The sequence below is a fragment of the Saccopteryx bilineata genome, chromosome 5 (genome assembly GCF_036850765.1).
Source record: "Saccopteryx bilineata isolate mSacBil1 chromosome 5, mSacBil1_pri_phased_curated, whole genome shotgun sequence".
Lineage (NCBI taxonomy): Eukaryota > Metazoa > Chordata > Mammalia > Chiroptera > Emballonuridae > Saccopteryx > Saccopteryx bilineata.
In genome coordinates this window covers 23,657,956-23,681,935 of record NC_089494.1, presented here as the reverse complement: position 1 = coordinate 23,681,935, position 23,980 = coordinate 23,657,956, and the positions used below count along the sequence as shown (strand labels likewise).

The 23,980-nt window shown below is 34.6% G+C and overlaps 1 protein-coding gene and 1 non-coding gene across 6 annotated transcripts in view; one reads left to right on the top strand and one right to left on the bottom strand.

Annotated features, from left to right (window-relative positions):
• The window catches only part of ERBB4 (erb-b2 receptor tyrosine kinase 4), a 1,148,959-nt gene that overhangs the window by 966,063 nt on the left and 158,916 nt on the right, over positions 1–23,980 (bottom strand). The gene's annotated exons all lie outside the window — the stretch shown is intronic.
• TRNAS-GCU (transfer RNA serine (anticodon GCU)) lies at positions 20,971–21,046 on the top strand. Its single transcript has one exon. It is a non-coding gene; the product is annotated as a tRNA-Ser (tRNA).

Sequence of the window (23,980 nt, the reverse complement as noted above, 5' to 3'; positions counted from 1 at the left end):
TTAAAATTATCTTGAGCTATTTTACAATGAAAAGTTACTAGTCAAGCCTGACCAGGTGGTGGCATAGTGGTTAAAGCATCAGACTGGAACGCAGAGGGCTCAAGTTATAAACTCCGAGGTTGCCAGCTTGAGCCCAAGGTCACTGGCTTGAGCAAGGGGTCACATGGTCTGCTGTAGCCCCCTGGTCAAAGCACATATGAGAAAGCAATCAATGAACAACGAAGGAGCCGCAACAAAGAACTGATGCTACTCATCACTCTATTCCTGTCTGTCTATCCCTATTAGTCCCTCTTCTGTCTTTCTCTGTCTCTGTCACACACACACACACACACACACACACACTCACACACACACACACATACACACACAGTTACTAATCAATATTTTAATAACACAAGACATAAATTCCAATTCAATTTATTGGGGGTTTTTTTCATAAAATATATTGCATTTTACTCTTTGTATATCATTTTATTATGGGTCATATCAGGTGTTTTTATATTTTATGGACAAGAATACTACATCTTTGATAAAATTGTGAAAAACAATAACAGCTTATTTTACAAATCCAAGGATTCCACACTGTAGGATCCCAAGCAAACTATCAGCATTAAATAAAGTTTCAAGTGTGCTTCTCTATGGCTGGTATAAAAATGGTCTGTAGTTAACTGATGTTTGCTCCCTTTGGAAAGAAAAGAAATCTTTTGAAATCCTTAAACATCATCAATAAAGGTTAGGTGTCATTTGCCAAGCTTTAGTTTAATAGCTATGGAAAAATTCGAGAGAGAAGAAATCAGCATGATAAAGCTTTAAGACACAGCAATACCACTAGTTATGATCATGAGCCCATTTACACAGCTTCTCAATAAAAGTGTTTTTTAAATCTTTTCTATCATTATAATATATCCACAGTTAGTTTTCCTTCACTATGGAGTTTATTACAGCATTTAAATAAATCCTAGCCTTTATAGGGTCTATTATATATAAACTATTAGGGGATTAGAGATAGTGCAAGAAGTCAAAAATTTTCTATTAATAAGCAAAATGAAAACACTGCCAACCTATACTATACACTGCCTGTCCCCACCTGAGCCTCAAACCTTTCCTAAGGACGTTACTCATGTCTACTGCAAGGAAAATTTGTAATGTGCATTTCAGTCTCACTGGGGTTAAGAAAAAAGCACCAAATAAAATTAAATAAATTCTCCTTTAGGTAGAGTAATGTGCTTCCAATAACTCCTAAAGGGAAAACAGTTATTGTTTATCCTTACAACTGTATTCAACTTTGAACATAAAAGCATTTTGACATTTTGCATGAAAAGCTGATTCTGCTAACAAGCCTACTACCTTTAAATAACATTTACTGCTCTCAACTTCTTACTGCAGACTGTTTCAGCCAGTACTTTGAAGGGGGCAGGCCAACGATTTTGCTGTACTGACCCCCACACAGCTAGCTACACAAATAACACATACGTTCTTGTAGGAGAAGCAAGACCTCATTGATCAAACTATACACACTTCCATCCGCCACAGGCGGGGCCGGTTGTCTGTCCCAGATGTCCCACTGTAAATTCCATATTTGTTTTTGTTTTTTAATTTGGTTTACAGGGAATGAAATGTAGTTTTTACAAATCTGAAGGCTATACTGCTAGTATAATTCATTTCTTGCAGTTACTTGTTCTCCTCCCAATGGCAAGATTATTTTAAAAGTAATCATAAATGAATTGATTTCAAAGTATGTCAAGTTATCATATAAGATTTCAATACTTGCAAGAAAAAGGTTACTTTTTTTGCCATTTTGCATGTTTACCTGTAACAAATTAATGTATTTACAACCTCTTTTTACAACTGTCTGTGCATGTTACTTGGTTTTTAATCATGCTCTCATAGCATTCTTACTTTACAGGTGGACTGGGGGGACCAAGGTAGGAATCATCCTTTGTATGATCATCAGATCTTACCAGCTTTTCTCTCAGTAGTAAGAGTGCGCACCTTGTGGCAAATGACTTGACTGTCAGGTGTAGTAGCATCTTCTATGTGGAAACAAAAGGAAAAGCACCCTTTGGGTTTTGCCGCTTCTGTAACATGTTACAATAACACCTTATTAAGATATGTTTCTGGAGTTTAGGTATTAAGAATCAAACATGAGTATGCTGTTGTTCTAATTCTATTATTTTGAAGGAATTTGATGGCCTAAACATATTTTGAATTTTAATATATGTAAATAAAAATTTCAGAAATATGATACACAATGGACCATGTCAGTGTCTTATCTTTCCAAAAGGACACGGAGGACTTGGTGTTCCAGGAGATAACCTGTCTCTCGGCTTTTGCTTTTCCTCCTATTCACCCTTCATTTTTTTATATCTCAGATCCTTGCTAATATTATTTCATTTGAACACAGAATTTTAAAATAAAAAGGAGCCATTTTCTTTAAATAGTATACAGTTGCCTCTTTATTATGATAAATTATACTTTATTTTGATGGTTTCCTTCTACTGTTGAGAAAAATTAGCAAGACCAATCTATCAAAATAGATGGACTGAGCTTATCCATCTACATGTGAAACAGACAGGCTAAGAGAATATGACTTTAAAAATAGAGAGTGTGTATATGCAGTTGCAAAGAACTATTAAAATATATTAATTTATCCTAGATAGGTTGTGGAGAATAGACAAAAGATAATTTAGCAGAAATTTATAATACATATTTTAGATCTTTCTTTCATCAAGTTTAATACTTTGAAATACTCCACCTTTCTTTTTCCATCTTCATTACATGGAACTATACACTGGCACTCAATAAAGCCCCTAACCTAAAAATGGTCTCATAGCCACATCCACGTTTTCCTTTCATCTGCCTCCTCACAATTGTTTAACACTGAGTAATGCAGAAATGCAGCTTTCTATCAAAGGTACAGTGTGTTGTTCTGCTCTGTGTGGGAGCCTTGAGATGGTTCCGACACAGAGTCCCTTGGTTACCACATCACACTGTGAGAATACAGTAGGAAAGCACAGTGTATGCTTTCTGAGCTGTAAGGATTTAGATAATGGACAATGATGGATTTCATGGTGATGGATTCACTTGATTTCCACTGGCCTCATGCAGCCTCCGCATTAGATTACTCTTGAACATAGTGCACTCTTTCCTTTCCCACATGTTAAGGTACATTTTCTAAGTCAAATCATGCTTTTTAGAGCATTTCTAAATGGCTTCCTCTAGGTGTTCTTAAATTTTGCAAACAACTTTGCTTGACACTAATAACATTCAAACATAAAAACTAGCATTTATATTTACATTTCTAAAAGGGTAGAGTGTTATCTTCCCACATAAGAGTACATTAAAAAAAACCCACTAAAAATTATTTTAATCATTCCAACAGGAGAATTCATAAAATCCTTAAGTAGCTTGTGCTATTTATGTTATATTATTATTATTACTTTTAACTACTTCGCACATCTAAATATTTTATATTAAGGTTATTTCTTTTCATATAGATTCTATATTTGGCAGTCAGCAGAGAATATTTGTAGCCCTTAGCATGACTGTGTTTGAAAATATTCTGGTTTATCTCCTAAAATATGATCAAGTAATATGCATTGTACAACAGACAATTTGTATGAAAATTGTACCATTCAAAAAATAAAGGATTATAAATGTTTGTAGGGGAACAAATTTTTATTTCTTGATTATATCATTTATGTGGCATCTTAGTTCACTGCAATATAGGTTATCAATTAGAATAGCTTGGTTCTTAAGATGTTTTTCATCAAAAAACAACAACAACAAAACAAGCCTGATCAGGTGGTGGTGCCATGGATAGAGCGTCAGACAGGAATGCAGAGGACTCAAGTTAAAATCCCGAGGTCGCTGGCTTGAGAACCGGCTCATCCGGCTTGAACACAGGGTTACCAGCTTGAATGTGGTGTCACTGGCTTGAGCATGGGATCATAGACATGACCCCATGGTCGCTGGCTTGAGCCCAAAGGTCGCTGGCTTGAAGGCCAGGGTCGTTGGCTAGAGCCCAAAGTTGCTGGCTGGAGCAAGGCGTCACTCGCTCTTTTGTAAACCTCCTCCCCCAGCCCCATCAAGGCACATATAAGAAAGCAATCAATGAACAACTAAGGTGCTGCAGTGAAGAATAGATGCTTCTCATCTCTCTCCATTCCTGTCTGTCTATCCCTATCTGTCCCTCTCTCTGACTCTCTCTTTGTCTCTATCACAAAACACACACACACAATATGTTTTTCATTACTGGACTTATTTGTATATATATATTAATTGTCTAAATTATGAATCATTAAGTAATCTGAAAAAATGGTAGCAAAGCATAGTCTTTAACTGGACTAAAGATCACAAAACTAAATGTTGCTATTATTGACAATTTATTATGACTGAATTAAAGAAGAAGAGTAAAGAAATATATATATTTTAGAGTCTAAAGAATAACTCACCAGTATTGAACAATGGACTCAGAATCTAGCTTAAATTATAAAACCTTGGAGCCAAAATATGTATAAAATACATTTAAAAAGAAAAAAAAACATTGCACTGACTATAAGGTCAAATAGTATATAATCCTAATTTTTGGCACAAGTAATTGATATAAATTATTCCACTTCAGCACCATCCTGTCACAAAGTACCATATATAATATTGCTTTGAGATTTCCTCTTCTGGAGACCTAAAAGATGGGGAGAAATAAGCCAGTCCAACATCATACTTGCCACACAATTTCATAACTATAGTTCTACAACCAACAAGCTCTTGAACTGGTTTTATTTCAGAATACTATTACTTCCCTTATTAATACCACTGTATACATTACACCAGTTTTAAGTTTGCTATGTGGCAGATTTGATACATAGCATCAAATCAAATATTTTATTTTTACATGGAGATAATTAATATTCCTCTTCATAGAAAATTAGATGACCTTCACGGAGACCATTTTCCTATTCCACCTGATGTTGTGCATAATGTGCCTATCGGAACCAAAGTGAAAGATTTAAAGGAAAGTCAACCAATAAAATCTATACCAAACTGCTGAACATGAATTTCCAGGATTTTGTTTTTGGCTAATGCATCCCTTTTTTCCTAGTTTCCAACCTCACAAAGAGGAAGAGCTGAGGGCTGGCAAACACTGGCTTAATTATCCCCATCAGTCTCAGAGACAAGGGCTTAAGAGTTTTAGCTGCTGTAAACACTCCCCTGATAGCAGATAAGGAATCTGCTGAAAGGAGGTTTTGTCTGGGGAAAGCTCAGGGGCACAACAGTTAATCATTAGTGCAATATTGTATATGCATTACTACATCAAAGAAAACAGGACCCAATATTCCATTGTGCAGATTTTCTGTGTTTTCTTAAAGGTAAGAAACTAATGCTAACCAGAAAATAAAAAGAGAAAGTTTTAAATAAATTACATTTGCGGTCGCATGCTCTACTTCTCATTCGTTTTTTTTCAAAAGAGAATGTCATTGTTGTTTTGTTTTTTGATATATGCCTGTAGAGATATACAAAGTTTCTACTGAAGTCAAAGTTAGAACTTTTGTCTCAAGAACAATTTGCACCTTTGTATCTAAATGCATTGATCAGAATGGAGAAGATCACATAACCTTATTTTATCACAACACTAGAAGTAAACCAATGTTCTTCCATATCAGTGCTGTGTTTGTCTAGGGATCTATTTGTGGAAAACTGACACCTCACTGTTCCTAACAAAGAACCTTTCTATCACTTCACAATGAAGGTATCCACAATGACCTCCTATTCTTTAAATTTAATAGACTTCTCATAGCCCCATAATCAGAGCATCTTACAGGTTCCAAAGCCTTAAAAAAATCTTTCCAGAGTTAACTTCTACTCTCCGTCAGCGCTGCTGTCCCCGTGTGCCGGGAAGACAAAACTTTTTGGTGTCATTCACTCCTTGCCCTTTCCCACACTCTGGCCCTACCTCAAGGACTTCTGATTGGACGCCCGTCCACCAGCCCCCATCTCTACAAGGTCACCTGTCCTGGAAACTCCCACTCTCATCTCTGACAGCATTCACAAGCCGTTTCAGTTCTTGCTTCCCTGATGCAATTGGAAGTCATCCCCACCATTTTCCTGGGAACTCCTCTAGCAACTCTTTATCATAATAATGTTCATTTTAAAATTTGGTACATGGCAGATGACTGTTAAGTGTTGCTAAATGACTGAACTTAGTTAAATGTATCGATTTTTATTAATGATCATTGTGTGGATGTTTAGAGGGACTTTAAAAAGGATAAGACAATCCATTTCTACCACAAAAATGTGTGGTCACTTTCAGTATTTTAAAGTGTTTTAAAAGGCAAAAAATTAACTAAAACTTATAGATGACTTACTATGCAGCAGGCGCTACACTAAATGTTTTACATCTTAATAAATCTACATAAGATTATTAACCTGTAAAGCTGTCCTACCAGTATGTGTCTAGTATCATATAAATTGTCCATTTTGGTCTCATTTTGTTAATAGACATTTCCCAAGAAATGTTTTGTTTAACTGTTAAATCATGGTTAAGTTGACTTGGATTCTAAATGAGGGAGGTTCAACCATTAAGCAAATAAAAGATATTTATAGGGACAAAATTACTGAAGGGGCTAAATTTGTTTTTTTAACTGCTGTGTTTTACAAATGTATGTTTGTTTTACAGCTGTATACTTTTGAGACTATCAAATTGTTTATGTGGTATAATATTATAATATTGAAATACCTGACACCAATATTTTATATATAAATGTATGTTTTAATGTATTACATTTATATATAAATACATTTATATGTTACATTTAAATATAAATGTATTTTTAAATGTTATATAACACTTAAAATATTTATATAACATTTTAAAATAGTTTTTATAAGGGAAGCTTTTTCTATGTTATAAAAATTCTTGAGAATTTAATTGAGCATTTCAAAGAGTTATAAAAATATCTAGTTTCAAACTGTAAATATTTTTCTACTCTGTTATAAAGTTTTGAATCCAATAACCACCATTTTGGTTTTCTTTACTAGTAGAATATGACAAAATCATGACTTTCAAATATTTAACTAAATATTTGCCAATAATGCACTAAAATCCAGACTCAATAGCTTGAAGTGAAGTACAAATAAGTTAACTGAAGGAAGAATCAAAGCAGCAGTTAATTTTTTTTTTTTTTTTTTTGTATTTTTCTGAAGCTGTAAACGGGGAGAGACAGATAGACTCCCACATGCGCCCGACCGGGATCCACCCGGCACGCCCACCAGGGGCGATGCTCTGCCCATCAGGGGGCGATGCTCTGTCCCTCCGGGGTGTTGCTCTGTTGCGACCAGAGCCGCTCTAGCACCTGGGACAGTGGCCAAGGAGTCATCCCCAGCGCCCAGGCCATCCCCGCTCCAATGGAGCCCTGGCTGTGGGAGGGGAAGAGAGAGACAGAGAAAGGAGGGGGGGTGGAGAAGCAAATGGGCGCCTCTCCTATGTGCCCTGGCCGGGAATCGAACCCAGGTCCCCCACATGCCAGGCCGACGCTCCACCACTGAGCCAACCAGCCAGGGCCTACAGCAGTTAATTTTTAAGAAAAAGACTAACACGGCTTATAATATATGCTTTTAGATCATCAACGATGTGTTTTATGTTTTAGACATATACCCACATAATATTTAGCAACCACAACTTCATTTTGTTGTGCAAAAAATTTAGCCCAACTCATTTAAACAAAATAACTTGTCACTTCACTTATTTAATGGGATTTTTTTCAACTGACATTGATACCAAATAAGTTTACAGATACTAAGTGATAACGCCCAAATAATCTATATCCTGGCCTTAAATTTAAACACAGCTCATAAATTGCCACATTTCCTAAGTATAGATCTTCATTTTATCAAACAGGAGACAGTCGTTGCCAAAACAATCTTTATGAAGATAAAATTAATTCATTGAAATTAATGTTGAATAAGATAGTGCAAATTTGATCTTAGTAACAAGAATTTAATTGAAACATATAGACAAATATATACCTAAATGTTCTTTAACAAAGAATTTTTACCTTTTTAAAAGAACTATACTTAAATAGTTCTAATTATAAAACAATTGAAATTTAAAATGATGTGCAATGACTAACTTTTTTTTTTCTATTCAGGCCATGATTACTAAAAAAGAAAATTTAAAAGATGAAAAAGTCTATTCATAGTCTACATAGTGTGTACATTGCTTAAAAAATTAGTAACAGCAGATATTAAATTTAGCATTTTGTTATATATTCCAATTATAATGCAAATATATGCACCATGTTTATATATGTAATGTGAAATACAAATTTTTAATTTAAATGTTGTTAAATAATATAGTTTTAAAAGACATACAATGTTTATAATTGTGACTAAATTGTACATGCATAAATTTATTGCAATATATATAATATCAAAAGAATTTATTTTCATCGTATATTGTTAAGATATTTTAAGGAAAAGACCATTTTTTATAACTAAAGTTAGAATACAAAAATAAATATAATCTTGCATGGTATTTATTCTACCACATTATCATTAACAACTTTGATAAAAAGTAAACTATGGGTGCCTAAAAATAATAGAATATGATAATATAATCACTATTTCACTGAATTAGTAATATTCCAAAATATAATGTTCATATTTATCCTGAAACAATTTCAAATCCAATAATACACTTATATTAGAATTAAACACCACCAACTATCTATGTAAAAATGTAAATTAAATAATTTACATTTGACAACAAAACATCTATGGTACCTGCATTTATTGCTTTCCTATAAAAAGTAAATTTACATATTCATTTGGAAAAGAGTTATAAAAAATTTGTTAGATAATTCAATTTATATATAAATTTATACGTCAATATAATTTTATTGCATTTGACAACACAGAGGAACAAATAAAAATGTAAGATTTGTCTACTTGACTAAGCTAATACATTCAATGAATTAATATAACCCATTTATTTACAGAAAAAATTGGTATTTTCATGTTTAAATGGCTAGTTGGTACCACATAAAGACATAAACTATCAGAACTTAAAAAATAAACATTTTATTTCTCAAAGTAAATGTTATACAATGCAGCTCTCAATATTTGTGTTTTCTTTTCAATCCCAAAGTAATATCACAGATAAACCAACCTCTATACATACATGCCTCCATATACATATTTCCCCTTGTATAAGATGCTCCCATGTATAAGATGTAGCTTAATTTGAGGGCCTGGAATTTGAAAGAAAATGTATTATATTACATAAAGTTTTTGAACTCAAGTTTTTTTTTTTTAATTTTTTTTTTTATTTTTTGTTTATTCATTTTAGACAGGAGAGGGAGAGACAGAGAGAGAGGAGAGACAGAGAGAGAGAAGGGGGGAGGAGCTGGAAGCATCAACTCCCATATGTGCCTTGACCAGGCAAGCCCAGGGTTTCGAACCGGCAACCTCAGTGTTTCCAGGTCGACGCTTTACCCACTGTGCCACCACAGGTCAGGCCTGAACTCAAGTTTTATTCATCATAAAATTCATACAACTCCTCATCACTGTCAAAACTCCCATCCATTAGCTTGTCCTCGTCAGTATCTGATGATGAATCACTGTCTTCATATATTGCTTCGTCCTCAGTTCCAACTTTGGCATTTGAAATGCCACAACCACTGTATAAGACACACCCAGTTTTTAGACACCAAATTTTTCAAAACAGCGTGCATCTTATAGATGGGGTAGATTTACAGTTTTTTTGAGAACTACCGATTTGTTATTGCCTATGGTTTTTCACTCTAGATCTATAAATTAGAACTCACAGATACCAAACAGGTAATGGGAAGAGATCAAGGGTAGTAATAATTGTTTTCGCAGATGCTAACATGTTAGGTGTTAGTGTGGGATGGCACAATTTCACATATCTTTAAGAAACTAGATAATTTATAGTAAAAATATACTTCAATTGTGGACGACTATTGCATATATCATTATGAAGCTACAACTTCTTGGTCTGGCTTTCTTGAGTAGTTCTAATTCCTTTTGCAATTAGCCATTCTTTTGAATCAACCTAGCACAGAGCTAGTTGATTGTTTAGGGAGATGGGAGGAAAGAGATGGGAGAACACTTTGGAAGTGATTCAGAGCATGTATTGCCAAAAATTTTACAGTGTGCATGCTATGCTCTTCCAAGTTGACCTGTGCCCAATTAGAACCTGAATTTAAAAAAAAAATTCTATCTCAGCCCCTTGACTCCTACTACTGCTAATAAAGAATTCTCAGTCAGCAATTTGCAGAGTAGAAAAGCCAGGGATAATGGAACTGGGCAGCCTTTACATGCAGAACAAAACACCAAAGAAAGGGAATAAAAAGGCTTACAAACAATGTAAGCTCTCCCATAAAGCTTATACTTGTTTTTCTCCCTTTAAAATGTACCATGAGAAAAGCTGAATCAGCCGCAACCATAATGATGCAAAGTTTTTATTATTATCTCAAATTATACCTTTACTATTCAGGAGAGGGTAAAAAAGTTTTTGTGGTTCATCTAAAGAAGAAGGGAATGAGAGCCAAGGCCACTGACATTTGTGGTGGAAGATTAAGCTGTGAGCAGACTCTAAATAAATTCCATTCTCCCTCATCTCAGAATACACTATTCTGGCTATTAAGACTGACTTGCATTCTATGCATGCCAGTGAACTATCCATTCAGGATCACTTATTTCAGTGGGAGACAGGGAGGGCAGTCTTCTGAACTAGGAAGCTGTAACAGATTAGTTGTGTTTGTACAACAGAGTGCTAAGTATGAATGATTACAGTTTCTGCTTCAAGTTTAAATGAATCACATATTTTGAAAAATTGTCAGAATCTTTTTAAGTGAAAAGAAAAGAAGAATGTTCTGCTCACTTAATTTTTGAACTAGACATTAGCTTTTTTGTCAACTTGAATACCTAACTAACATCATTCTTTAAGGCACACAAAATCAGGTTTGCAAAGACATATAAGTAAATTACTCAATCTAAGTTTTCAAAAATATATACATATATATAAGAGTAAAATGCATAATTATCTTGTGAACTCTGATTTCCTGAAAGCTCTTTTGGAAAAATGTATTCCCATTTAGGATAGAAATAAAAATATATAAGCCACAAGATTTAAGTAAAAAATTAAGAGCAAATGAATTGTAACAATCCAACGAAAGCCATAACAATTCTCAAGTGAAATTATACAAAATTAAATAAAGATCATAAACTAAACGTCATTAAAAATATTGGCAATCAATTGCAAAATATGCATTGTTGTTCTAACTATAAGTTAAGAAAAAAACTTACAATCTTATTTCAAATTTAGTCTTAATAAAAATATATTTCACTACAATTTATAGTTATCTACAAATTAAGAGAATGATTTCAAGCTAACTAGCACACAAAGAACAAAAAATATGTTCAAATTTATAAGGATTCATAAGTAACTGTAAGTATATATGTATTGAGGAGAGCAGCTTCCTATTGAGGAAAACTGTCTTCATTCATCAACAATGACAATTAAGCTCATGGCAGACAAATCCCCTTCAAATCCAATGAAGTTCCCTAAGTCTATTTCACAAGTCATTTGTTGACAGTGAGGCAAAGAAGACAGGTATCACCATCTTGAGGTACAAGCCTTCTAAAAGATATAAATATTATTGACAAAACCTGCTTAGATATCATTTACTTATTATTCATAGAATAAGAATTCGGTTGAAACAAACCTTAGAATATTGTCTCTGATGCTCCCTATGGCATATCTGATATAAATTATGATCATATTAAGAATCTTGACAGTTTTCATATTCTGGCCTAGTTTGTGCAAGGTAAGATTATAAATATTGTTTCCTACAAAGTACAATAATAAATTAAAATAACAATTAGGGGCCCTGGCAGTTGGCTCAGTGGTATAGTGTTGGTCCAGTGTGTGGAGGTCCCAGATTCGATTCCCAGCCAGGGCACACAGGAGAAGCACCCATCTGCTTCTCCAACCTTCCCCCTTTCCTTTCTCTCTTTCTCTCTCTTCCCCTCCCATAGCTGAGACTCCATTGGAGCAAAAGTTGGCCCAGGCACTGAGGATGGCTCCATGGCCTCCACCTCAGGCACTAGAATGACTCCCGTTGCAACAGTGCAACACCCCAGATTGGCAGAGCATCGCCCCCTGGTGGGCATGCCAGGTGGATCCTGTTTGGGTGCATGCAGGAGTCTGCCTCTCTGCCTCTCACCTCAGAAAAATACAAAAAATAAAAAAATAAAACAATTAGGTGATTATTCCAGCTTCATTGGGCTGCATATACATCACAGAGCACATAGAAATTATAAGACAAAACAGTAATTTGTACCAGCTCCATGGTACAAATTATACCTCTCTATTTAAAGATACAACGATCAAAGGGAAACATGACTAGATAGTATACAGATTCAATCAGAGAGGTCCACAGCTACCATGCCCACACTGGTACTCTTTGAAAGTGTTTTGATTTAGATTTCTATTATTGTTTCCAGGTTATAATCTCATTAATAATACATGTTTTTCTCGTAAGAGTATCACCAATAAAAGGTATAGACATATAACTTTAAACATTAAATAACTGTTATTGAATAATATCAAGAATTGCTTTTAAATTTTTCCCTGCTTTCAACTTTATTGATTAAATCATATGATTAAGAAATAGCACGTGGCCCTGGCCGGTTGGCTCCGTGGTAGAGGGTCAGCCTGGCATATGGACTTTCCAGTTCGATTCCCAGTCAGGACACACAAGAGAAGCAACCATCTACTTCTCCACCCCTCCCCCTCTTCTTTCTCTCTCTCTCTTCCCCACCCACAGCCACAGCTCAGTTGGAGCAAGTTGGATCTGGGAGCAGATGATGGCTCCATGGCCTCCTCTTGGGTCCTAAAATAGCTCAGTTGCCAAGCAGCAAAGCAACAATCACCCAGTAGGGGTTTTTTCCGAGTGGAGAGTGGTCTCAGAATAAAACCAATCTTGCTGACACCTTGATCTTGGAATTTCAGCCTCTAGAACTATGAGAAAGTTAATTTCTGTTGTCTAAGCTACCCAGCAATGTGGAATGTTGGTATAACAGCCCTAGCAGACTAATATTATTTCAGTAATAACTAGTGTTTGTTCTGTAGCTGCTTAGCTATATAAGGCTGAGGAAATAATTTAATTTCTCTGAATCTTAGATTCTTCTTTTTGTAAAATGAGAGGAGCAGGCTAGCTGAGGAATGCTAATTACAAGACACAGGTGCTGACACTCTATTTTCTCCTTGTCCAAAGTAGACACACTATTTCAGGTAACCATAACTAATCAATAGGACCTGTAGTCTGAGATAAGGCCTGTTCACCACACCCGAGTTGGAAGACAAGATGTACTATATATAGCAGTATCATTGTAGATCCCTACTATTCACAATTGTGGCTCATGGACCAGCAACATTAGCATCACCTGGAAGCTTATGAGAAATGCTGAATTTCAGACCTTACAACAACCTTCTGAATGAGATCTACCTTTTAACAATATCTGCAGGGCATCTTAATATTTGAGAAGCACTAATTTAGGTGACAAGCTAAATGTGACCCACTCCATTTGGCTTCTTAACACTGTTTAAAATTCTTGTCAAATTTTATTTTTCTACTCACAAAATTATTTGTCAAAACTAAAAGTAGCAAGATTTCATATAAAGACATGAATTTTTTAATAAATTGGAAACATATAAAAAGGGGCAAACATTTCTGCATATAAGCAGAGCTAGTGACATCACCTCTTTTAGGAAGAAAAATATCTCTTCTCTGTGACAGGGGTCATCAATCTTCACTTATTTATGCTATTTACCTGGCCCTGTTATGCATTTGACATTGTAATCCCTGTTCTTAAATTTCCTTCTGTTCCACATTCTATAGGATGAAAAATAAAAAAATAAATATTTCACAGTAAGAGATTTTAAAATATATAAGTGCCTGTCCCAAATAAATATTCTCATTTTAGTTTTCTATTTCTTTTCAATATTAATTGCTTTGATTTAAACCTTAACATTACTTTAATGAAAATATATGTAGTATGATCAGAAGTTGTCTTAATCCATTAGTGGTACACTGTTTAAGCTAAATCTCTAGCAGTCTAGAAGTTAATTTTTTTTTCTTGAAAGAAATAAATTAATTTAGATCGTCTCTTTTTACTTCATATCTTGAAAATTTCATATTATGGAATATTTTTAAAAGCCTGAAAACATGTAAAAAATAAAAAATTAGATAAATATGTAGATAAACACAGTAAATAAATAAAATAATGATTAGCTAACCAAAGACTATAAATTCAGAAGATAATAAGAAACCAGTCTGAGAATGCCAAAAATCTAGTTACAGTAACTGCCTTTGGTAGCTACTTGGAAATATAAAGGAATTAATCATAATATACTGCCTCAAAGATATTTTTATAAAATAAAATGTTTTAAAAAATACATTCTTAGCTACATAAAACACCTTGGGTCTTGAATTTAAAACTTTCAGGGCTCATGACTTTCACTGGAATTAATAAGAAGAAAATATATAGCATACTGATAATAGTTTTTCTTACTTTTACTCCCCATTTCATTAGGAGTTTTATCCTCTCACTCCTAAACCCCAAATCTTATTAAGATTTTAACATTTAGAATCATGAAAGCCAATTACGTTCCTATTAAAAGCATCCCACTTGGGTGCTAATTGTGTTAAATACTGCATGTGTTGACATGATTTCAATCATCCTGCCAATAACCACGGATCTTTATCACTAGTTCTATTGATCCAAGTTCTCATTCTTCACCTCTTATCAAATCGCCAACATTTCTACCTAATACATTTAAGTCCCCTCAAACTCAGTCTAACTACTACCTAATTTTATTTCTCCCACATAACCAGTTTTTCTTAACTGGCTGTTGATGTAATAACATGCACTATAATTTTAGAAGCCACAGGTGAATCACTGAATAGAAATTAGTTATAGGGGTAAAGCATGGCACCAGGTACCCAGCAGTTTTTTAATGAATGCTTGTTTCAGTGAGTCCTCTATGTTTTGATGCCCACCCACACTAGAAGAAATGAGCATTGTTTTCCCTCATTTTACTGGTCCTCCTGGGGCCCTCCACTTCCAATCCTCCCACCTACCATCTTCAGATTTATCTTCACACGCCATTACCGGAATGATTTCCTGTTCAAGCATCACTAAGCGTTCCCTTACTTATTTTAAAGAAAAATCAAATTTAAAATCTCTTGGTAACGTAAAGTCTTCAAAATTCAAGTATACTCTTCCTAACTACTTAAACACATTCTCTTCTCTGTGCATATCAGTTCCTTTATTATCTCAAATGCTTGCAAATGCTCCAAACTGCGTTTTTTTTTTCTTTGCATATTAATTTTGCATTGCCTACACTCTGATTTCCTGGTAATTCATTTTCAATTAAGTAAATATGTATTTATTACCACTGTGTGCCATCTCTTAATACCTCATGCAAGTTCCACTGTTCATAAGTCTTTCTTAATTACACCAGCACTCACTCACTCAGTTGTGACCATCATTACTGATCATTTCAATAGCTACCTGATTTGGACTGCTTACTGTCGCTACATGGCCAGTTAAACAATTTACATACATTATTTCTTTTGTTCTTCTCAACCCCTCTCTGAGGTAAATATTAAAACTCCCATTCCATAAATAAGGCTTAGAGCTCTTATAATGCTTAATCCAAACCACAAAAGTTACCACTATATCTATATTACTTTGTATGGGTCACCATTACTCAGTGTCCCCAGTTAGATTCTAAGTGTTTTGAGAACAAAAAGCATAGTTTATTTTTCTGTATCCCTGTAGTACTCAACACTGTGCCGAACAAGTAAAAGATCACCAATGAGATTCAGTTGATTAATAAATTAAATGTCCTAGGCTACAACTTCAGATTGCCCAGGTCATACAAGTGAGACTTCTCTACCATAAAAAGTCCTATTTTGAGCTAAGAGACTCATTCTCTTTATTCTACTGAATGAGAAACAGAAAAAAATACCTGAAATTGGTAATGTGTTAGGTAGGCAAAAAATAAAAAATAAAAATGGTTTGTGTGAACAACAGGAAAATTGAAGATTACTAGCAAGGTTGTTTCACTCTGAATATGTTTCTAATATATAAAGTAAAACAGTAATAGTATTAAAATATTTGAAAGTTATATTAAATTTTCCCACTTTAAAATTTTAAAAGTGGGATATTGGCATGGCCTAGAGGACCCAGACCTTCATTTACAACATTGGAGAGTCTGGGGCACATGAGATCCAGATAGCAAGGGGCCAAGTTAGACCCGAGTCCCCAACCAGCCAGTCTTACACATTATTGTCCCGTTTTTCTCCCATTGGAATACTTAATATGTTTGACCCAAAACAGGGACACCAGATACAAAGAATAGCTATTTTCTTTCTTTTTGTTCAGCAGTTCCTTATGGTCCTCCCAGGCTTATAGATACAAAAAAAAATTCATCAGCAGTTTCCCACTAAATCTCTGGAATTCATAATAAAGCAAAGTATGACACTACCGCACACTTGATTTGAGTAAAAGTGTAGGATCTCTGTTGACATAGAACAAAGGACCTCATGTTGATGGTGAATTCCATAGGCATCCAAGTTGTCTTTGCCTGGCCTAAAAGGCTTGCTATGATGTGGTAGCTGACCACACCTCTGCCCATCAGTACAGCCAGTTGGCTCAGTGGTGGAGCGTCGGCCTGGCGTGTGGGAGTCCCGGGTTCGATTCCCGACCAGGGCACACAAGAGAAGCGCCATCTTCTCCACCCCTCCCCCTCTCCTTCATCTCTGTCTCTTTCTTCCCCTCCTGCAGCCAAGGCTCTATTGGAGCAAAAGTTTGCCCAGGTGCTGAGGATGGCTCTGTGGCCTCTGCCTCGGGTGCTAGAATGGCTCTGGTTGTGGCAGAGCGAAGCCCCAGATGGGCAGAGCATCGCCCCCTGGTGGGCATACAGGGTGGATCCCTGTCAGGCGCATACGGGAGTCTGTCTGACTGCCTCTCTGTTTCCAACTTAAGAAAAAAATAAAAATAAAATAATAATAATAATACATTACTACACTGCCTTTTGTTAAATCAGTAATCAATTTATGGTAATGGCTAAGGAAACATCTTAATATTTTTTTGCAGTCAGTGAAACTGGTGGTAAATCAATAATAGTAATAATAATAAAAATAGGAATAGTTTTCATTATGTGCTATTTTACTTAAAGATGATTCCAGGAACTGTAAGAATCTATTAAAGCTTGCTTTTATTTAATCAAAAATAAAAGTATTAAGAATAATTGTTTTCAGTTTAAATGATTTTAAAACAAAAAATAGCAAACTAAATGAAATTACATTTACATTTTTAATATGAGATAGTTAAAAGCTGACAAAATCAATGGATATACATAATAAGCATGAATTGATTTAAATATATGCAATTATGCAAACAGATGTTTATGCCAAAACAAACCACTTATTTTATTTTCATTTTTTAATTGTTGGAAAAACAATGATAATCTTATATTACATTATATATGTGGCTAAACCAATTCTAAGCTCTTGACAGAGACTCTTGACTATAAAGGAAATGAGTGATAAGTATTAACAATCTCTATATAAAATATAGAAATGATAAACAACAGAAATTAAGTGTATAGCCAAGATGGTTGTAATAAAACAAAAGATCCAACAATCTAAAGGGTATATAGACATCACTTCTCATTATCTTTCTGTGAAGACCTTACAAGTCTGAACTTGTGTAAATGCAAATAATGTAGTGTGTATATTTTCTGTATATCCCTTTCAAAGTTATTATTTTCATATTTCATCCAGGACTTCTGAAGACTGCCATTTTTAAGAAGCCGACCTACCTGAAACTGTTGTGAATGTAACACAAATGCAGGTATTTATAAAGAGGAAGAGCTGATGCCTTACAAGGTAAGTGAAAGAAATGACAAGGATGCTGTACATTCTGTTGTTGACTTCCAGAAAGGTACCTATTACTTTGTTTCTATAGTCTGCTTTTGGAAACCAACAAGTAAAGAAGATTGTATGTGATTTTGGGCAATAAAATCAGTATCTGAGATACTTTGTGACAAAATCATAGCAGATAGTGTCCACATTTGCAGGAGAAAATAAGAAAGACAATGTAGATACTTAACGAGAGAAAAGAAGTGATGCTCTTTTCTGAGACTGATTTAATACATAAATATGTTTGCTAATGATTACTATTTTGCAAGCAAGGGGAGGGGAACAGATAGGAACACACAGATGACAGGAAAGGAGAGAGATGAAAAGCATCAATTCTTTGTTGTGGCATCTTAGTTGTTCATTGATTGCTTTCTCATATGTGCCTTGACCAGGAGGCTATAGCAGAGTGAGTGACCCCTTGCTCAAGCCAACAACCTTGGGCTCAAGCCAATGACCCTGGGCTTCAAGCCAGCAACCATGGGGTCATGTCTATGATCCAACACTCAAATTGGCGACCTTGCTCTCAAGCTGGTGAACCCGCACTCACACCTGTGACCTAGGGGTTTCAAACCTGGGTCCTCTGCATCCCAGTCAAATGCTTGATCCACTGCACCGCCACCTGGTCAAGCTGCTAATGATTATTTAATACATCCTAGCTAAAAGAGTATATTGGTCTAAAACTTGGAACTAACTGAAGGTAAGAAATCCTCTTTTGGAACAATTACTGACTTACTCCAATAAATCAAAAACCTTAAAACCAAGCCAAATGAATATCACGTATACAACAAAATCTTACAGAAGCTGTCATTTTGAATATATCTAATAGTCTTTTCAAAAGTTAGCAAAGGTAATAACAAAGTAATATTGTTGTGACAATAAATGTTATTAATCTGTTCTATAGTATTATAAACAATTAGCCCAGGCTTAGTTATACATATAACTATATCAATCTGAAGTTTATCTAATCAAGAATAGTCATTTAATACCTAATCCTGTCTGATCTTTTAACAAGCAGAGCTAGTGCAAAGATTATACCATTTATACGTGTTTTTTTTTTCTCACTATAGCCACTCATTATATATGTGGTTTGTATTTTGTAGTTTTATCAACAGCAAGTTGCTGGGTAATTCTGTCTCTGAGAGAGAGAATGTAGATGGTGCCTGTTTCTTCATGTTAGGCTCTTTAAGGAAAGCAGCTTTTCTTTTCTTCTATATGTTCAAAGAATATACAAGAAGCACAGAAACCATTTGCAAACACAACTTCTTTCCATCTGTCTGTATCTAGCTTTTGGACTGCAAAGACAATTGTTGGAGGAGATATGGAGGAACCTTTACTAAATCTTCTCCCCTGCCTAACTTACTGCAGATGGGTACTGCTCTGTTGACATCACCTTTAGTGCCACAGATTAAAGTGCCCTGTAACTCTTACTTCCATCACAAAGACATTTTGAAGGTACAGATGATAACAAAGTTTTTCAAGTATTTAAATAATGCAAAAGAATGACTTAATGTGGATGGGGTCTCTGTAAATAGATATTAAAAGTGCTGGGTAATGAGAGTCTTGAAACATATTTTGACTTTTTAAATTTTATATAAATAATTCCCTAATGTCTTTGGTCTTCATTTTTTAATTTTTTTAATTTATTCATTTTAGAGAGGAGAGAAAGAGTAAGAGAGAAAGAGAGAAAGGGGGGAGAAGCAGGAAACTTCAACCTCCATATATGCCTTAGACCAGAGAAGTGCAGGGTTTTGAACTGGCGACCTTGGCGACCTCAGCGTTCCAGGTCTACACTTTATCCACTGTGCCACCACAGGTCAGGCATGTCTTTGGTCTTCAAATAGCATTTCTCTGAACCAAGATTTGCTGTATATTTTGGACCTCATATTGTTATCAGCATTGTGAAATGCATATAGATGATTTTTTAAAATTTTAATAGCTTTTTACCTATTTTATACATTTTGGAAAAATATTAGGAGCTAGCATATCAATGTATAACTTCAAATTATTATAACCTGAATATGTCTTTGAAAGGGGGAATATATATTATATATATATATAAAATATATATATATATAAAATAAATAGATCTTATGTGATATTTCCAAAATCAAATAGATGGTAGTAGAATGATTGAAGTTTGAAAGTTCTAATATGTCCCTGGTAGTTAAACATATATATTTAAAATTATACTATAACACTATCAAAAACTATTAAAATATAGAACAAAACTCTCAACAGAACCAGTGAATGCTCTTGCACTGAATATTAAAATATTTGACAATCTTACCTAGAGATGAAGATACTATGCAATATCAGAAAACACTAAGATATTTAGCAAATTTTAACTGCAAATGATCCTTCTTTATGTTTGACATGGACTTGGAAAATCAGTTTTGACAGAATTGCCTTCATTCATATGAACAGTATCACTCAACTCATTTTTTTATTTCCTTGTTCAGATTTTTCTAATTTGAATATTCTTTTCAGTATTATTATCTCTTTGAATGTGTTGTGGCTCCAAGATTAATACTTTTCCAAAGTTTTGACATTAACTGCATAGAGTATGGTGATATACTGCAAATTTAGACTAACACATATTCTGTATTGTATAGAAATTAGATTATTTCCCATGTACTACCAATAATGTATTAGCTAACAATTTATAAAGTTTTGTATAAAAATACAGTAATAACTATTATTTATAATATTTTGACACCAATTATTTAGAAGTGAAGATTTCTATCTCATTTCAAAATGAATTTTAAGGATTTGCAAATACTGTATTATATTCTTTTCATAATCTCTGATTGTCTTTTCTTTTACAATTTTGAATATTTTATAATATATTCATAGTGAGTAAAATCAAAGTCCACATTCATTTACCACTCAGAATCAGGAGCAAACTGTTCAATTTTTGTGAATTCACAACTGGAAGCCTCAAAATTTAGCTAAGGCCCTGGCCGGTTGGCTCAGTGGTAGAGCATCGGCCTGCTGTGCAGGAGTCCCAGGTTTGATTCCCGGCCAGGGCACACAGGAGAAGTGCCCATCTGCTTCTCCACCCTTCCCCCTCTCCTTCCTCTCTGTCTCTCTCTTCCCCTCCCGCAGCCAAGGCTCCATTGGAGCAAAGTTGGCCCGGGCACTGAGGATGGCTCTGTGGCCTCTGTCTCAGGCGCTAGAATGGCTCAGATTGCGGCAGATGCCCCAGATGAGCAGAGCATCACCCCTGGTGGGCATGCCAGGTGGATCCGGTCGGGCGCATGCGGGAGTCTGTCTGACTGCCTCCCCGTTTCCAAATTCAGGGGAAAAAAAATTAAATTAAAAAAAAAAACACCTTAGCTGACATTTTTTATTAATATATTTTATGTGATTACCTATAGAACATGGACATACTTAGTAAAGCTGTAGTAAATATAAGTGAATCTCAAAGTCATTCTTGTTATCTTACACTCTTTAGTTCATGTATTAGAAACATCTATTTGCATTTCCACACAAAATCAAAGTAGTTGTCAATATGCCAGTAACCACATAATAAGAAGAAACCACACTGGTATGTGAAGATCCAAAACAGCTTCTTTATTCAAATGTACTATATCTAAATGCACAACCATGAGAACTTATCAAAGAAGCAAACAATATCTCAAGAGACTCATTGTTTTTATAGACTACCTTTAGTATCAGGTGGTCAGGAATGATCACTGAGAATTATTTTGAGCCCAAAAGATCATTAAAAGAAATTCTATGTCAATTTATCACCAAGAAAGGCATTTCCACAGCTCTTTATCTAAGAAGTTATTTTGCGCAAAGAGAAAAAATAAAATGAAAAAAACCATCAAAATGGACATTATCATAACAAGATAAAAAAAGACACAATGAGAAAGAATCTAAATTAATCCCTTTGCTCTGTTTTCAAAGAGAACGTTCAACTTTGCTATGACATTTATATTTCTTTCATATAACTCTTTACACTGTGTGTCTCTGTGTGCCCACACATGCACATTTGTTTACATAAGGCCCAGTAACCAAGTTGAAAGCAGTGCATAACAAAACACAATAAACAGTTTTGAATGTTAAAATAAAGTACAAAATCAATGTGCTACAAAGCCATACCTACCAGGCACCTGTTTTGGTCACACCTTTATATTGCCAAAAGCACAAAAGACAATAGTGTTAAGGACAGTTCATTTTATTACATCTCCCATCTAACTAACACTTTTTAAAATCTTATATTTTTATTCTGCACTCTTGCATTTTAATAGAAATATAACACACAAATGTGGTAGGAACAAACAACTGATATAAGAAACTGACACAATTGGTTTAAGAAACAACCAATCAGTAATGTGTTCAGTTATTTTAAGATAGTATATTTCAAAAATATATATTTTAAAGGTACATATTTAATCTATACTTAGTTATAAATTTTATATTAAATATATTTGTTACTTATATTTTTTTCTTTTTATAACTGAATTTATTGGGGTAACACTGGTTAACATAATTATATAGGTTTCAGGTGCCCAATTTTACAACACATCTCTGTACACAGTATCATATGCTCACTTAAATAGGTGAAAATATTATTCATTTTTCTTCCAGAAATGCTAGGCCCTTTGGAAATGCATATATGTTTTCCATTTATAATTGTTCAAGGGCATATGTTTTTATAATTGTTAAAATTTCATTTGAAATACTACAAAGAATGATGACACTTGGTTTTAATTAATGATAAAATTAAATATATTTTGTTGTCTTTTATTTATTTTAATTCTACATATATAATATTCTTAAAATTTTTTTAAATGTCCATTCTCCATTTCATAATACAAAATTATATCTATATATTGCGTGATCAAAAATGAATCAATATGAATTTTCTAAAGCAAAGACTATGGGCAGGAAATAGAGGGTTTTATTTTTGTGGTTGTCCTTTTGTTAAAAAAGATGATTATTTTTTCAATTCAAAAATAATCCCTTTCCTGACCAGATGACGATGCAGTGGATAGAGCATCAGACTGGAATGCTGAGGACCCAGGTTCAAAACCCTGAAGTTGCAGGCTTGAAGGCAGGCTCCTCTGGCTTGAGTGTAGGTTTACCAGCTTGAGTGTGGGATTGCCAGCTTGAGCCTGGGATCATAGACATGACCCCATGGTCGCTGGCTTGAGCCCAAAGGTCACTGGCCTAAGCAAGGGGTCACTCACTCTGCTGAACCCCACACTCCAGTCAAGGCACATATGAGAAAGCAATCAATGAATAACTAAGGTGCGCAATGAAGAATTGATGCTTCTCATCTCCTCCCTTTCTCTCTCTCTCTGTCCCTGTGGGTCCCTCTCTCTCTCTCCAGTTTAAAAAAAAATCTAATAGCATTCTAGCTTTAAAAAAATATGATAGTTACACATGTTCATACATCAAATAAAATGAAAAGTTCAGATTAATGATCGCTCACTCATTTGCTGTTTAAAATGCAAACAAGCATAATGCATTATCTATATCTCATGGGAAAAGTAACTCAAATTATTCTAAAATAATAGAAATACTAAACCAGACTCCTACATAAGAAGGTGAGTCAGTTCAGAAGGTTAGACACAAGGTCAAAGAGAGTTTATTCCAGAAGAAACACTTGGGTCTTAAACGATTAAGGGAACTACTTCTCTAGAGATGCTTCCCACTCCATATGGGAGAAGCGCACCCAGGTATATTACACACAACGTTGCTCCTCTCTATAAGGGTTACCAGATAAGTCTGTGCAGTAAATTTTGCGTTGGTTCTCAGAAAACCATACATAAACTAAGTAAACCTATTACATATAGGTGAGGCAACAGTAGGTTTACAGTTCTGAGTATGCCAAATACAGAGTTCATTGTTGTATGATTATTCTTTAATTATTGTACTCTTTTCCGTACAAACAACTGTAAACCTTGTGTTGCCCCACCCTGTGTTTACCTGATAGAAAAGGCACTGATTTC